Raw genomic sequence first — 12,278 nt, 5'->3', positions numbered from 1 at the left:
GGTGGAGGTGAGTTTGTTGGACCTCCGCTGCAATATCATGTTGCATGCTCAACCCTGTGAAAGGAAATCCATTCCTTGTTTCTGTCTTACATTTTAAAGAATATATATATATATATATATATATATATATATATATATATATATATATATATATATATATATATATATATATATATAATGTATATATGACTATAAACTGTAATAAACAATTGTAACGTTTTCAAAATGTGTTGGAAGAGACGAAAGTGGCAGGTGTAAACACTAGCCAGAAGCTCTGCTATTGTGCCAGGATGATAGCTTAATGTTTGTATAACTGTCATGCCCTTCGTGGGCATGGACATGGGTTCACTCAATATGATGGAAATTGAATAGACGATTCTTGTTCTGCCTTTATTGTAGAGGAATTTATGAATACAATAAGTTGCAGTGATGCAGGTCTAAGCCATAAGTCTCCAAGTTTTGAATTGAGCCTCGGATGCTGATTTGTTAATGGCTAATGGCTTACCCTTCAACAAGGACGAATATCGAGTACATTCTGGATGGTTACAAATGAACTATAATCATACCAGTACAAGATAACTCACGTGAACATTAAAATGGTATAAAATATCGACAGGTTGTTAGGTATTATTAATTATTAAATATTCGCCGGTATTCTCCCGGCCCGGGCCTTTTCCAAGTGGTGGCCCGGCCTTGGCTCCCTCTTTAGGGAGTGTCTGAGACCTAAGTCTCCCATGGGAGGAGGCACAAGTACCTCCTCATCTTTGGGACCAACTGTCCCCAGGCCTAGCCACAAGCTAGGCCTCTCTGGTCTGCCATCCCCGCCCCAAGGAGGCTAATGGGAATGGCAGTCTTATGAGCTAAAGGCTCGGGCTCAGGCACCTACCCTACCCTAGAAGGGCTGGGCATGGTGTCGATGGTTGTTAGGTAAGACACATATGCGACAACATAACTCATACTGCTGACTGCTCGGCTGCGTTGGGCTGGCCAACCTGCACAGTAGTTACAGTATTGAACGTTTATCCACAAAGAAATGGAAGTGCATTCAGAGTTAGCACGAAACAAAGGAACTTTAAATACAGAGTCAAGTAATTCTTAAGTATTCAACACGTAGATATAGTAAATCAATCATAAATGAATCAGTTATAAATATTATTGACAATGGTGAGTCGGTCCATGAATTTTGTATGATAGAAAAAAATAAGCACAAAAAGAAAGCTTACAGAAAGTATCCTGCTGCTGCTGCTGCTGCTGCTGCTCACACGGACTGCAGTCTCTCAGAATCCACATTTCGTGAAAGAACTAAACAAGGATCCTAAAAGAAAAAATAAGTAAATCATGTAAGGTGAGTGTTATCACATGGCCGTCATACTGGAGGATACTGAACACAGCACAACACTTCAAGAAAACTAATGAATTATCGCACAGAATTACAAAAATAATAAGTCTTCAAGAGTAGGGCACCACGTAATAGTTATTAAGTATATCTAGACATGGGCCAAAGAGAATGATTAAAAAATGTATATATACTTATTGGTGATTATATACACTCATTTTTTTCACAAAACTTAGAATTAGCAACAAAAAGAAATTATACGTATATGCTAGGTACATTGACTCCTAGCTCAGCCATTACAAAAATAGCATAAGCCGAATAAGCATTAGTGTGAGAACTGGGACTCAAAGATGCAACAGCTAATTCTGCTGCAACAAACATAACATTCTTTGGGATCGGATTCATTACCAGTCTAAAAATGAGAACATAATGACAAACGACACACAGTCTTACAGAACACTACAAGTTTATACACAGTCACGAAGAGTATCGTAGGATGGCAGACAGTTACACAGCATAATCAATGCAAGATGACACACCTTCACACAGAGTACAAAGTATGACAGAACCCTTAGATGGTGCTACAACACGTCCTTGACTCCATAAAAGTTACCTTCAACAACTACATGACCACTCAGAACATATGTCATATCAAGTGACACTCTAGTGAACAACTACAGAAGGTGTTTTACTGGGAAGGTAGCTTGCTGTAACATCAAGTCTCTAGATGGGTAACAAAGCATCAGTACCTAGAGGAAATATAAACACATACGCAGTATAATGCGATCCTTTATTGACAACGTATCGCCCACACACTGGGCAAAAACAAGTCACAAACAGATCTACCTGGGGTGGAAGGTACGCGAGTATTTATAGTCAGGTAGATCTGTTTGTGACTTGAAAAAGCCCACTGTGTGCGCGAAACGTTGTCAATAAAAGATCACATTATACTGCATATATGTTTATATTTCCATTGTGTCGGTATTTTATACCATTTATTTCCATCAGTACCTAGAGGTTGGCAACGCTGCTGTTAAAGGTCTGCACATTCCTCATAGTCGACGACCAACTGCGTCGTTAGCAGTATCTCTGAGAGCTTGACAAGTAAGAGGAAACAGAGTCCCACAGTCTCAGGTCTAGACGCATGGATTACACGATCGTTCACACACCAAGCGCTTATGGCGCTTAGTATGAATGTCGGACTAGACATGACAACAGCAACAGTTGTAAAAACAACTGTTATAGACCCTTAAAACTAGTAAAGATTCGCTGAAAGGGACTTAAAATTAAACGAAGATAACACAGATCTCAAAATAGTGCATGAGAGTAACATGAGAAGAGAGATTAACCCAAAAGGCACAGCAATTCTGCGCAAGAATTGCAAATAAATCAAGTTAGTAGAGAAAATGTCTCTTCTCAGCAAGAGTTGCAAAATAATAGAAAAAAAAAAGTAAAAATAAATTGCAAAAAAGTAATATGGATACTCCCTAATCAAATACAACAAATAAATTGTCAAAAATGTAAACAAAATAAGCAGCAAAGATAATATATGTAAATGAAAGGAAAATACAGCACAAAAGTTGCAAGCAAAGAAATATATATAATGTACAAACTAAAACTTACTTCATTTGTGTGAATCTGTAACATAAGTATTTACAGATAAAATCTCCAAACAAAATGAAAAGATAAATAGTATGGAGTGAGCAAACCTAGAAAATAAATGCAATAAAAGAAGTACTGTATTAGATTGGTAAAAATCAATAAAGTCAAAACATCAAGGTAGGTAAAGCTGTATACCTCTAGGCTTACAAAAATTAATATACAACAGAACATAACATGAGTATCACCTGATTATAGAAAGTACAATGGAATGATAGCTTATTCCTCTCACTCAAAAAATGTATAATACTAACAAGTAGAAAACCTCTAAAAATGAAGTAATAGCGGAACAAAATAACAGTCTCAATCAAAATTAACAAAATGAAACTCAGAGTAAAATAGTCACGTCTAACTCACACACAGGTGACATTTCAGGTGAACATTCCAAGCACAAACCGATAAAAGAAATGTTGCAGCAAAATATGGAGGTGCAAGTGATTGCCACAACACACAGCTTGAGGGAAGAAGTCTTCCAAGAGTCTGTCCTTCCCACCGCTGCCACCAGTCTTGTCCTGGCCTACCAGGGCATGGAGTTGGGTTCATCCAGTGGAAAGTTAATAGATGACTCTAGTTTTGTAGTTATTGCACAGGAGTACATGAATACAGTTAGTTACAGTGATGAACGTTCACACCCTAAGGCTCCATGTTTTGAAATGACTTAAAAGTGAGTTTGCTTCAGGTGCTGTTACCCTGCCTGCTAATGACTCCCCGAACTATAAGGGCAAATATCGAATATAGTCTGTATAGTTACACATGTACCATAAACATACTAATACAACATGACTCGTAAAGTAATGCTGAACTGCATTGATGCGCACACTGAGCGAGTCATGCTGAAGACAGTGATGTAAGTGCTGAACAAGTCACCTAGGACGGTGGTGTTGAATACGATGCTGAATAGGGTGTTGAAGAAAGATCAAAAACAATAGCTGTTGGTGTTGAACAAGTAGCTGAAGGCAGTGGCTGTGGGTGCTGAACAAGACGCTGAAGGCAGTGGTTGTGGGTGATGAACAAGACGCTGAAGGCAGTGGTTGTGGGTGATGAACAAGACGCTGAAGGCAGTGGGTGTGGGTGATGAACAAGACGCTGAATTATTATTATTATTATAATCAAAAAGAAGCGCTAAGCCACAAGGGCTATACAGCGCACAAGACGCTGAAGGCAGTGGCTGTGGGTGTTAAACAAGACGCTGAAGGCAGTGGCTGTGGGTATTGAACAAGAGCTGCCAGCACTACCCATCACTCGGGTATCAATTCAGATTTCGACTATAAATCAATTTTGACACCGGGCTTCACCTTACCAGCTGGACGGGAACACACTGTATCCAGTTCTGGTTGAGGCGCTCGTCTAACTGGAAAGACAGGCTGGACTAGGCCACAAGATCCTCCCTCACTTCCCAGGGATGGTACACCGGCCCTGCCGCCGCCGCCTCCTCCTCCTCCTCCTACAGGAACCAAAGTCCTGTTTAACCCTCTTCCTCTCTCCTCTTCCTATCTTACCCCCGCAGTGGTGCGCTTCTCTTCCTCCTCCTACTCCTCCTCTTCCTCTGCCTCCTCCCTCATCCCTCTCTAATTATATTTTTCCCTTATTCTTCACTCCATTTTCGCTTACATTTTTTTTTTTCACTTTCAATTTTATATTTATTCACCTTGTTCTGTTCATCATTGCCAGTCAAATGCTTCCTTTTACCCCTCTTCGGCTCCCTTATTTCCCCCTGTCTCTTTCTTTAACTCCTTGGCTGCTTTCCTTCACCCTATATCTGCTTTCCCTCACCTTTTGTCTGCTATTCTTCACCCCTTGTCTGATTTCCTTCACCTCTTGTCTACTTTCCTTCGCCTCTTGTCTACTTTCCTCCATCCTTTGTCTCCCTTCCTTCACCCCTTGACTGTTTTTCTTCACCCCTTGTCTGCCGTCGTTTATCCCTTCTCTGATGTTCTTTATCCCCTGTCTGATTTTTTTAACCCTTTGTCTGCTTTCTTCAAGCCCTTGTCTGCTTTCGTCAACCCCTTGTCTGCTTTCTTCAACCCCTTGTCTGCTTTCTTCAACCCTTGTCTGCTTTCGTCAACCCCTTGTCTGCTTTCTTCAACCCCTTGTCCGCTTTCCTAAACCCTTTGTCCTCTTCATTATTTCCTCTTATGCTCCTTTTTCCAGTTTCATCGCTTAATTTGCTCCCTATGTCTTTGCTTACCTCGCCATTAGTACACCAAGAGAAAATACAATGAGTGTCCGGGGCCCAAGACTGTTCAACAGCCTCCCAACATCCATAAGGGGAATTACCAATAGACCCCTGGTTGTCTTCAAGAGTGAGCTGGACACGTACCTAAAGTCAGTGCCAGATTAGCCGGGCTGTGGTTCGTACGTTGGACTACGTGCGGCCAGCAGTAACAGCCTCGTTGATCAGGCCCTGGGGGGCCGCAGGGGTGTTGATCCCCGGAATACCCTCCAGGTAGACTCCAGGTAGACCTCATTCCTTCATTTTTTTTTCACTCATTCTCTTCCGTCTTTCCTCAAATTCACTTCTCTTTTTCAAAAATTCTTCATTTCCATTATTTTCTTGCTGGTAGTCATTACATCTTCATCCTCTGGGCCTCAATAAACAACTTATCACTCGTTATGTAATGAGTGTTTCGTTCAGTTACTTAGTTATTATAATGAATTATGTACAAGTGTAATGAATTTTGAGAAAATCTAGTGAATTTTGTGTAAATTTAAATAATTTTGTATAAATACTTATTGTAATTATGACTGCACATTTTTTCCGGCTCTGATGATGGTGTGGGATTTTTCATTGATAAATACATTAAAGACCATACATGACTATGAAAAGGCACTTATCTTATTGGTTGACAGCTCTGAACCCCAGCAGCCACTGATCTGGAGCTCACCGATCTTGGCTATCTTGGTGCCCACGGAGCTGTGAGGGGAAGGGGATGATATTGCCACATGGGGGGTTTCGAAACGTGGATTGGGTAATAACACTCACATAGGACGATAAGTACGTATATTAGACGGAATATATGGGGAGCACCCAAGCCTGACCTGCCCTCTCTCCTGTCTTTACTTCAAGTGGCTCACAGTGGTGCCTAGAGGGTGAGCGGCATTCAAATCAAGTAGGTCAGCTGTAACAGTGAATAACAGTCAGTGATTCACACAGACGGTTGTTATGAGTCATTACTGACACTGGTAACTGGTTACTGGTAAATGATACTACTGAGGGCGACGCTAACGTATGGCGTCCCGACATACAGCTAATACAACTAGTGACGACAGGCATATGGCTTGGGGCTGATTCTATACAATGTCAAAGTACACAATAATTGAACATTATAACATACATAAGGAGAATATCGGAATCGAAACTAACGTAACTTACTGTAATGAAACGTATTGTAATGCATTACAAGGTATGATATAGCACAATTCATAGAATGAGACTCAATAGTGGGATTGCACAAATGAGCGATCGATCTGTATTCGTGTGATCTACGGATTCTGAGGAAGGAAGTGTTTAACAGAAAAGGCAGACTTGGTGCACTCAAATCTAGACTGTTAAATCTCAGAATTTGGAGAGAGCGTGAACACAAAAAATTATTGAATATTAATAAGTTGATATTGTAGCAGACAATAGAAATGCATTTTAAACTATATTATTCATCTATACAGGTTATTTACATTTAACCCCAACTCTGCTAGGGTGAGATTTACATATGCAGAATGGGTAGACAGTTGGTATGAGTCATTACTACTGACACTGGTAACTGGTAACTGATGCTACTGAGAATATAACCAGGGCTAATACTCAACCTTAAGATTTATACATTCCACTGCTTCATCTTTGTCATCTGGAACATCGTGGGCAGGTCTTACCTGGGTTTGGGCACTCGCCTGTGTATAAGGGTGTCTAATTGGTCAGTCTTATCAATCCCACCCATATACCCTTCTCCTGTAGTGAAATGGTGAAATAAAGGATTTGATGAAGACTTACCTGGGTGTGTGTGTATCGTACCCTAACTATGGTGTCACTAGGAATGATGGCTCTATTGAAAGATGTGTCTACTCTTCCTTTGAACGACATCGAAATGTTTAGTCACACGGGAATGTGTATGGTGGCCTGGTGGCTAAAGCTCCCGCTTCACACACGGAGGGCCCGGGTTCGATTCCCGGCGGGTGGAAACATTTCGACACGTTTCCTTACACCTATTGTCCTGTTCACCTAGCAGCAAATAGGTACCTGGGTGTTAGTCGACTGGTGTGGGTCGCATCCTGGGGGACAAGATTGAGGACCCCAATGGAAATAAGTTAGACAGTCCTCGATGACGCACTGACTTTCTTGGGTTATCCTGGGTGGCTAACCCTCCGGGATTAAAAATCCGAACGAAATCTCTCTCTCTCTGACACTAGTGTTCATGTTCACTAAATTCAACACACCGGGTACTACAAATTGTTTCAATGTCACTCGACTACCATCACTTGTTCATGAGTTCAACTTGTGAACTGTATCTCCACAGTAGGGAGTATGTTGGAAATAAATGGTATAAAATGCCGACACAATGGAAATATAAATACTTATGCAGTATAATGTGATCCTTTATTGACGACGTTTCGTCCACACAGTGGGCTTTTTCAAGTCACAAACAGATCTACCTGGGTGGAAGGTACGAGAGTATTTATAGTCAGGTTGAGTATGCTGGGTCAGGTGGAGAACAACGGCTTCTATAACATAGCTGAACCACTTGCCAAGAAACTTCTTCATCGCTATCCCACATAAGAACATAAGAATGGAGGAACACTGCAGAAGGTCTACTCGTATACTTATCCAATCTCTCTTCCAAACTACCCAAGATTTTAGACTCTATAACCGCACTCGGTAGATCATTAGATGCAGCATCCTCACCTGTTCCAGCATTCTCAACCTGACTATAAATACTCTCGTACATTCCACCCAGGTAGATCTGTTTGTGACTTGAAAAAGCCCACTGTGTGGGCGAAACGTTGTCAATAAAGGATCACATTATACTACATATGTGTTTATATTTCCAGGGAGTATGTTAGCAATACTTCGCTTTGCAAAGACAACTGTGATAGTTTCGACACTGTATCTTTGCTCCAGTTCTCCTCATTGATCGAACATGAATAAGCGACACAGAAACACGTGACTTGACCACTTTCATGATTGAAATCTATATATGTGATCGGAGATAGTTTCTGCCGTGGGTTTTTGCTCACTTGCACTCGTAGATCTGGCAAGAGTCTTGCCAACCAGAAGCCTAGTACTAGCATGGTCTTACTGTCGTACTTGGTCTCATACCAGGCCACGGTATGATATGGGATCTTGATACAAAGAATTCTTCAACACTTGTCCAACCTTTGGACGAAGACCTGCTTCGACTAGTGGATGGTACCACTATGACCCTGCCTCATCCTGCTTCGCCTTACCTTTTTTTTTTTTTATTATCACACTGGCCGATTCCCACCAAGGCAGGGTGGCCCGAAAAAGAAAAACTTTTACCAACATTCACTCCATCACTGTCTGGCCAGAAGGGTGCTTTACACTACAGTTTTTAAACTGCAACATTAACACCCCTCCTTCAGAGTGCAGGCACTGTACTTCCCATCTCCAGGACTCGAGTCCGGCCTGCCGGTTTCCCTGAACCCCTTCATAAATGTTACTTTGCTCACACTCCAACAGCACGTCAAGTATTAAAAACCATTTGTCTCCATTCACGCCTATCAAACACGCTCACGCATGCCTGCTGGAAGTCCAAGCCCCTCGCACACAAAACCTCCTTTACCCCCTCCCTCCAACCTTTCCTAGGCCGACCCCTACCCCGCCTTCCTTCCACTACAGACTGATACACTCTTGAAGTCACTCTGTTTCGCTCAATTCTCTCTACATGTCCGAACCACCTCAACAACCCTTCCTCAGCCCTCTGGACAACAGTTTTGGTAATCCCGCACCTCCTCCTAACTTCCAAACTACGAATTCTCTGCATTATATTCACACCACACATTGCCCTCAGACATGACATCTCCACTGCCTCCAGCCTTCTCCTTGCTGCAACATTCATCACCCATGCTTTACACCCATATAAGAGCGTTGGTAAAACTATACTCTCATACATTCCCCTCTTTGCCTCCAAGGACAAAGTTCTTTGTCTCCACAGACTCCTAAGTGAACCACTCACCCTTTTCCCCTCATCAGTTCTATGATTCACCTCATCTTTCATAGACCCATCCAATGACACGTCCACTCCCAAATATCTGAATACATTCACCTCCTCCATACTCTCTCCCTCCAATCTGATATTCAATCTTTCATCACCTAATCTTTTTGTTATCCACATTACCTTACTCATTCCTGTATTCACTTTTAATTTTCTTCTTTTGCACACCCTACCAAATTCATCCACCAATCTCTGCAACTTCTCTTCAGAATCTCCCAAGAGCACAGTGTCATCAGCAAAGAGCAACTGTGACAACTCCCACTTTATGTGTGATTCTTTATCTTTTAATTCCACGCCTCTTGCCAAGACCCTCGCATTTGTAAAGTAAAAGGACACAAGTGCAACTAATGTGACATTTATTGTGGCAACGTTTCGCTCTCCAGGAGCTTTATCAAGCCATTACAAACAATACATGGACACAGAGGGTATATAAAGGCTCAGAGTGAGGTGAATACTAGTGAGGTACCATTTCGATGTTCACTAGTGGTAGTAGTAGTAGTAGTAGTAGTGGTAGTGACAAAAGTAATACAATATGGTAGAGCAATTAATTCGTACATGAGTAAAAGGATATAAAAGCTATTACCCAAGTAATAGCTTTTATATCCTTTTACTCATGTACGAATTAATTGCTCTACCATATTGTATTACTTTTGTCACTACCACTACTACTACTACCACTAGTGAACATCGAAATGGTACCTCACTAGTATTCACCTCACTCTGAGCCTTTATATACCCTCTGTGTCCATGTATTGTTTGTAATGGCTTGATAAAGCTCCTGGAGAGCGAAACGTTGCCACAATAAATGTCACATTAGTTGCACTTGTGTCCTTTTACTTTACATATTGTCGGTAATTCTACCAACTTTATTACAACCCTCGCATTTACTTCTCTTACAACCCCATCTATAAATACATTAAACAACTACGGTGACATCACACATCCTTGTCTAAGGCCTACTTTTACTGGGAAATAATTTCCCACTTCCCTACGTACTCAAACTTGAGCCTCACTATCCTCGTAAAAACTCTTCACTGCTTTCAGTAACCTACCTCCTACACCATATACCTGCAACATCTGCCACATTGCCCCCCTATCCACCCTGTCATACGCCTTTTCCAAATCCATAAATGCCACAAAGACCTCTTTAGCCTTATCTAAATACTGTTCACTTATATGTTTCACTGTAAACACCTGGTCCACACACCCCCTACCTTTCCTAAAACCTCCTAGTTTATCTGCTATCCTATTCTCCGTCTTACTCTTAATTCTTTCAATAATAACTCTACCATACACTTTACCAGGTATACTCAACAGACTTATCCCCCTATAATTTTTGCACTCTCTTTTGACCCCTTTGCCTTTATACAAAGGAACTATGCATGCTCTCTGCCAATCCCTAGGTACCTTACCCTCTTCCATACATTTATTAAATAATTGCACCAGCCACTCCAAAACTATATCCCCACCTGCTTTTAACATTTCTATCTTTATCCCATCAATCCCGGCTGCCTTACCCCCTTTCATTTTACCTACTGCCTCACGAACTTCCCCCACACTCACAACTGGCTCTTCCTCACTCCTACAAGATGTTGTTCCTCCTTGCCCTATACACGAAATCACAGCTTCCCTATCTTCATCAACATTTAACAATTCCTCAAAATATTCCCTCCATCTTCCCAATACCTCTAACACTCCATTTAATAACTCTCCTCTCCTATTTTTAACTGACAAATCCATTTGTTCTCTAGGCTTCCTTAACTTGTTAATCTCACTCCAAAACTTTTTCTTATTTTCAACAAAATTTGTTGATAACATCTCACCCACTCTCTCATTTGCTCTCTTTTTACACTGCTTCACCACTCTCTTAACCTCTCTCTTTTTCTCCATATACTCTTCCCTCCTTGCATCACTTCTACTTTGTAAAAACTTCTCATGTGCTAACTTTTTCTCCCTTACTACTCTCTTTATATCATCATTCCACCAATCGCTCCTCTTCCCTCCTGCACCCACTTTCCTGTAACCACAAACTTCTGCTGAACACTCTAACACTACATTTTTAAACCTACCCCATACCTCTTCGACCCCATTGCCTATGCTCTCATTAGCCCATCTATCCTCCAATAGCTGTTTATATCTTACCCTAACTGTCTCCTCTTTTAGTTTATAAACCTTCACCTCTCTCTTCCCTGATGCTTCTATTCTCCTTGTATCCCATCTACCTTTTACTCTCAGTGTAGCTACAACTAGAAAGTGATCTGATATATCTGTGGCCCCTCTATAAACATGTACATCCTGAAGTCTACTCAACAGTCTTTTATCTACCAATACATAATCCAACAAACTACTGTCATTTCGCCCTACATCATATCTTGTATACTTATTTATCCTCTTTTTCTTAAAATATGTATTACCTATAACTAAACCCATTTCTATACAAAGTTCAATCAAAGGGATCCCATTATCATTTACACCTGGCACCCCAAACTTACTTACCACACCCTCTCTAAAAGTTTCTCCTACTTTAGCATTCAGATCCCCTACCACAATTACTCTCTCACTTGGTTCAAAGGCTCCTATACATTCACTTAACATCTCCCAAAATCTCTCTCTTTCCTCTACATTCCTCTCTTCTCCAGGTGCATACACGCTTATTATGACCCACTTTTCGCATCCAACCTTTACTTTAATCCACATAATTCTTGAATTTACACATTCATATTCTCTTTTCTTCTTCCATAACTGATCCTTCAACATTACTGCTACCCCTTCCTTATCTCTAACTCTCTCAGATACTCCAGATTTAATCCCATTTATTTCCCCCCACCGAAACTTCCCTACCCCCTTCAGCTTTGTTTCGCTTAGGGCCAGGACATCCAACTTCTTTTCATTCATAACATCAGCAATCATCTGTTTCTTGTCATCCGCACTACATCCACGCACATTTAAGCATCCCAGTTTTATAAAGTTTTTCTTCTCTTTTTTAGTAAATGTCTACAGGAGAAGGTGTTACTAGCCCATTGCTCCCGGCATTTTAGTCGCCTCATACGACACGCATG

The sequence above is a fragment of the Cherax quadricarinatus genome, chromosome 34 (genome assembly GCF_038502225.1).
Source record: "Cherax quadricarinatus isolate ZL_2023a chromosome 34, ASM3850222v1, whole genome shotgun sequence".
Taxonomy (NCBI): Eukaryota; Metazoa; Arthropoda; class Malacostraca; order Decapoda; family Parastacidae; genus Cherax; species Cherax quadricarinatus.
Note: the sequence above shows the minus strand (reverse complement) of the source record.